This window comes from Stylophora pistillata, chromosome 2 (genome assembly GCF_964205215.1).
Source record: "Stylophora pistillata chromosome 2, jaStyPist1.2, whole genome shotgun sequence".
In the NCBI taxonomy this organism is placed as follows: domain Eukaryota; kingdom Metazoa; phylum Cnidaria; class Anthozoa; order Scleractinia; family Pocilloporidae; genus Stylophora; species Stylophora pistillata.
Window position 1 is genome coordinate 33,044,315 of NC_142520.1, and position 5,864 is coordinate 33,050,178.

The 5,864-nt window shown below is 43.9% G+C and overlaps 3 non-coding genes across 3 annotated transcripts; 1 reads left to right on the top strand and 2 right to left on the bottom strand.

Moving 5' to 3' along the window:
* The first annotated feature begins 3,956 nt into the window (after window positions 1-3,956).
* On the top strand, window positions 3,957-4,075 carry LOC148738568 (5S ribosomal RNA). The gene has a single exon (XR_015998000.1). It is a non-coding gene; the product is annotated as a 5S ribosomal RNA (ribosomal RNA).
* Window positions 4,076-5,046: 971 nt separating this feature from the next.
* On the bottom strand, window positions 5,047-5,210 carry LOC148738569 (U1 spliceosomal RNA). The gene has a single exon (XR_015998104.1). It is a non-coding gene; the product is annotated as a U1 spliceosomal RNA (small nuclear RNA).
* Window positions 5,211-5,421: 211 nt separating this feature from the next.
* On the bottom strand, window positions 5,422-5,607 carry LOC148738570 (U2 spliceosomal RNA). The gene has a single exon (XR_015997741.1). It is a non-coding gene; the product is annotated as a U2 spliceosomal RNA (small nuclear RNA).
* Window positions 5,608-5,864: the final 257 nt, after the last annotated feature.

Sequence of the window (5,864 nt, forward strand, 5' to 3'; positions counted from 1 at the left end):
GATAGCCATTCACAATTATTTTCATTGACGCATTACAGTAAAGAGTGGAGATCCATTTTTGAAAAAAAGGGCCTAAACCAAGCCGCTCGAGAACCCGAGAAAGAAAGGAGCGATCTACTCGATCAAAAGCTTTTTCTTGGTCAAGATTCACAAGAATTCCAGGTTCATCAGTAATGTTGACATAATCTAAAGTGTCTCTCAACAGGGTGAGAGTATCAAAAATAGTTCTGCCAGGGACAGAGCACGATTGATCTTCATTTATGACACAAGGTAAAATTTTTGCGAGCCGATTTGTGAGAGCTTTAGAGCATAATTTATAATCAACATTGAGCAGCGAAATTGGACGCCAATTCTTCAGATCTTTTGAATCACCTTTCTTAAAAATCAAGCGAGTGATACTTTCCTGCATGGAAGGAGAAAAGAAACCTCGCTGGAAACTAAAATTAAATAATTCTACGAGAATCGGGCCTAAAACTGGAAAAAAGCGGCGATAAAACTCGACTGGTAGCCCATCAGAGCCAGGAGTTTTCCCTGTGTTGAGCTGTTGCGAAGCGGTGTTAATTTCAGCCAATGTCAACAAACCTTCGCAGGAGTTTGACTCCTCGCTAGACAATTTTTTCTCGACTTTTGACAAAAATAAACTTTGGATTCGCTCGTCTACTGGTTCTCGAGTGTACAATTTAGCATAAAAAGCGGCGTGAGCGTCCGCGATGTCCTTTTGGGTGGTGACTTCGCTTCCGCTCAAGTCGTAAACACTGTTGACAGAATTTCGCTTAGCACGTGAGGTTTCAAGGTTAAAAAAATATTTCGTAGGTTTTTCACCCTCTTCTATCCATTTCGCTCGACTTCTTACTTTAACAGATTCTAATTGCAATTGTTTAAGAGTTTTCAGTTCGTTTTCAAAATATTCCACTCGTTGTTGAGAGTTATTGTCGCCCGCTAGCAGGGCATGTTTAGCTTGAATTAAGCGATTAGTGAGAGAAATCTTTTCACGGTTTAAATCACGATGTTTTCGTCGGCTGAATTGAATCGCTGTGTGGCGGATAGATTCTTTCACAAAATCCCACCACTCATGAAGAGACGAGAAATTATCACGAATCGAGAGGCAATTTTGTAGAAGGGAATCGATAATCTCGCAAAAATCCGAATTTTCGAGGAGTTCTAAATTTAGCCGCCAAACGCCAGGTCCATGAGAAACAAAATTATCTAAATTGAGAGTCAACAAAACAGAATCATGATCTGAGAAAAAACACGGGAAAATTTCGCAGGAGACTGTAGAATTACTCAATTGAGAGGAAATAAAAAATTTATCTAAACGAGAACCGATGGTTTTGGACGAATTAAACCAAGTACAGAAAATTGAGCGACCATGTGTTTTTCTCCAGATGTCAATCAAATCGTGGAGAGCGCGAAAATCTCGCAATGTGGCCGAAAAGGAATTTTCAGATCCTCCAAATTTATCGAGGGATGACTCAATAGAATTAAAATCTCCAGCAATAATTTTCTGAGCATTCGGAAAGAAAAAATCGTGTATCTCATCATAGAAAAGCTTTCTCTCAGTAACATTCGTAGGCGCATAAATATTTACCAAATTAAAGCGAAGTTTACCTAAGCTAATCAGCAGACTAATCAATCTTCCAGAGCTGTCTTTTTTCCACTGTTCAACTTTGAATGGGGAATCTTTAGAAACTAAAATGCAGACCCCACCTTGTTTTCCTAGGGCGGGGGACCAAAAACTAGGGCCTGACCAAGATTTTCTGAGCGAATCAATCGCTGCAGGGCGAGCCGCTAGAGTTTCTTGTACACAAACAAAATCATATTTACCAGATCGAGCGTAATCAAAGATTAAATCTTGCTTTGCAGCATTTCCGAAACCACGGACATTTATAGTACAAATTTTAGCAATGAAAACAGCTAGAAAAAAGACAGTCGGTCGAAACTATTACTAAATAAAGGACGTGTTAATCACTTACGATTTTTTTTCTTTTTCGGTGAGCGCGAGTGTCCAGTGTTCGGTTTTTTGGCTCTGGGCTCGCTTGTGGAGCCTTCAGAAACTTCAGAAATCGATTTTTTACCAGTTACTAGAGTCGGTCGAGTTGGAATTCGCAGTGGAATATCTTGAGGTGGTAGTTTCGCTGGTCTTTTAGTGTTAGGCGGTGTGCTCGGGATGGAAAACAGTTCGGGAGTTTCGGCAGTTTCGTCGGAGGAAAAAAAATGTTCTTCTGGGTCAGCAATCGAGGAAAGAGTTTCGGTGTCTTGTGTGGTAATATTGTCGTTGTTTGGAATCTGCATTTGTGAGTCGTCGTCTTCTGTTTCGGTCTGAGGGTCTTCGTTCATCTGGTGATCGTCGGCGGGAGTTGTGTCTTCAGTTTCGGGAGGTGTTTCTTCGGTTTGGGGAGGTGTTTCTTCGGTTTGGGGAGGTGTTTCTTCAGTTGTTTCTTCGATTTCATCTTGTTGGGAAGCTGTTGTAGTCGGAAATGGTTTACGGGACCAGGAAAACGGACAAGATTTAGCGCGGTGATCGGGTTGTTTACAGATGCTACACAGAAGCGCATTCGGACATGTGGCTGCTTGGTGGCCTGTTTGCTCGCAGTTGTAGCAGGCGATTTCATGGCAAGCGTTGGCGAAATGGCCTCTTTGATGACAATGACGGCATGTACGGGGTTGTTGGTCGTAACGGACATTAATCAGGATTTTGCCAAAGCGGATGAAATTAGGAATCGGGTTCTTGAGTCGCACGCGGTAATGTCGAACTCCATCTTGCACACTTTCGAAGCCGGGTAGTTTGAAATAGCCTCGGCGGTGGTGTAAAACATCACAATATTTAGACAGACGGTGGATGATAGCTGAATCGGGCATTTCATATGGAGCGTCGAAGATCTGGACGTATGTTAAAGGACGGTCGATGTCTTGCAAGGCGAAGGGTTGGCCTTGGATTTCCAAAGTATTCAGTCGAAGGAAACTCTCGCGGTGCTCTACGCTACGAAAGGTTAGAACGACTTCACCATTGGTCTGTCGCTGTATACAGGAAATGCTTCGGGGATCAACTTGTGCATTATTCAAGGCATCGATGAAAACATTCGCAGGAAGGCGAGCACGTGGGTTCACGAAAACAGTACACGGTCGTTCGGGGACTTCATTATCGGCTGGAAAAGGCACAGAAACTTCTACATTAACATCTTCAACAGGTTGGGCAGGTCTTGTGGCCTCAGCGTAGCTAGCAGGATTCGCAACAGGATTATCTGAACTCAAAACATCATCAACAGGAACGTGGTCGGCCCACCGGCGCGAACTTGAATCGTAGCTCTCAAAATCACTTCTCTCTACATCATCTGAGCGCAACGAATGCGCACTAACATCGGTCATCACTTTATATTTACGCGGAAAACCCGAAGGTTCCCGAACCCAACCCAAAAAACAAATAAAATGAGCCAATTGGCCAACCAAAGTTTTTCACTAGATCTTAGCCAAAAGGCCGAGAAGCGATACCCACCAATACCCTCAATCAAGGGGGTGGTAGAGGGATCCTTCCCACAGTATATGGTGGATAGTAGCAGGTAGCCCCCAGAAGCCCTTGCGAGTCCCAAAAACGGACCCAGTGGCTCATCGGTTGGTAATCTTCTCATTGTAACTTTAAGACGCCAGCCACATACACTTAACTAACAAGATGGTGTTCTTTAGAATATTTACCAAACTTGATTTATCTCTATACTCCCCCCCCCCACCCCACCCCCAGTGAGATATATTGCCTCAAATGGACGCTTCTCAAGATGTGCGCGGGCTCTAGGAGATGACGTTTGGCTTAGGGTCTAGGCTACCAAATTTAGGGTTAGGGTAACGATTTTGGGGTTAGGGTTAGGGTAACGATGTTGGGGTTTAGGGTTAGAGTAACCAAATTAGGGCTAGTACAGATCAAACATAACCGATAACCAGCCAAATTTCAGCTGTTTTCCCTTGTCTACGACCATACCACAGGGAAAGCACCGGTTCTCGTCCGATCACCGAAGTTAAGCCCTGTCGGGCGGGGTTAGTACTTGGATGGGTGACCGCCTGGGAATACCCCGTGTTGTAGGCTTCATTTTTTCCTTTGCTTACTCTCTCAACGTTTTATCCGGGTAAACCGCTTCCGATACTCACGGCGTCCCGTAGACGAGTGAGGAGTAAAAGAAAAACTAACATAACAGGGAGGAGAGAAATCATTTTGCCACAACTTGCCGAGCTTGTGGCCAAAATCATTTCCCAATGCAAGAGAGCGAGCAAACGAAGGAGCGATGGCGCGCGCTCGAGATCTCAACACATTGTTGTGACAAATTCCACATTTGTACGTGACATCGAATCATTCGCACGCTCCCACGAATCACAAATAGGAAAACACGCACACTTTTACAGCACTTTCAAGGCCTCAAGACATGTCAAAACATTCCCACGATTAATAGAGGCGGATGGATTCAAAGTGACTGAAACGAAGCGAAGCGGCAACAGGTTCCACATTTTTACTTACTCGTCTGCCTCTTTGTTTGCTCGCTCGCTGGAACGAACGTTCCCTCCTCTCGCTCGCTCGCAATAAGAAATACATGACAACAAAACCTCGCCTGCCACAGGTATGGTTGACAATGTACTCACGTTTCTAAAACAAATGCTTTTCTTGCCCATGTATCGTTCGTTCTTTGCTTAGTCCATCCGTCGGTTAGTTAGTCAGTCACTCCTCCGCTTGGTTTCCTCTCCTTTTCTTTCGCAAACAAACGAACAAAATAATGCAGAAAGCACACACATCTATCTACAACAGCTCTACTCACATCCTCACAAAAACTCACCTTCATTTACAATCACTTCTATTCCTCCAAATCTCTCTGCCAACACGCAGGCCACTTCTGTCTGTCTCTCTTTCTTTCCATGGCTTTTTGCTTTCTTTTTCCCTTGCTGCTCTTCTTCTCTCTTCATTCCAGTTCCAGTTCCAGTTCACCCTGTTTAACGGTCAACTCCAAAATCAAGATCAATTCATTAGTCAGTCAGGGGTTAAGGGCAAGATATTTTACATCAGCTTTTCGGGGACGAGCGCGAACGCAGGTCCCCACTACCAGAAATTATACGCTCGAGTTACCCACATTTGGGGTAATCGCAAGGGTCAACCCAGTCCAAGTGCAATGAAAGGGCCTCGCCTTGAGAGGACTGCCTCCTTGATCACAGTACCTCCCGCGTCAGGTAAGTATGCCTGAAAGGCATACGCTTGCCGTGGTAAAACTCTCCCTCACCTATGTCCTTGTGGTACTGCTTTGCACGCTTCAAATCAGCCAGTGTCAGTTGCCGCCTTGGCCCGTCATGTCTTTTTCCGCCTTCCCTTTGGAGCTGCAGGGCTCCTGTGCACAGAAGAGAATGCTATAGTCATTATTTTTCCTTTCATTAAATGTGTCTTCCCCAAAAGGGAAGTGGGCCACACTCGGAGGTAGTGCTATACCGAGGCAACCCGTGGCTGGGACGAGGCAAGCCTCTTTTCCACAGCCCAGTTCCAAAAATCAGTTTAATATATGAGCTACTCAATGAGCAGCGTATCAGATATTAAGCTGATAAGAACAGATTTTTTTTTTTTTTTTTTTCATTAAATTTTATTCATATATCATTCACTTTTTACATCAATTTACTCTATTGACTGTTTGACTGTTTGTCTGTTTACCTTAGTTACATTTCATTTACTCTTTGTCGATGACTTAGCCTTTAACTATTATATGTGACATTATATGGTGTCTTATATGACGGGGGTATTATCTAGACAGGGCCTAGATACTAAACAAATCGGTTAAGCTATGTTTTTAAGGGGGGGGTGATAATCCTGTTGCAAATGATGTGTTGACTTTTGATCTTGACTG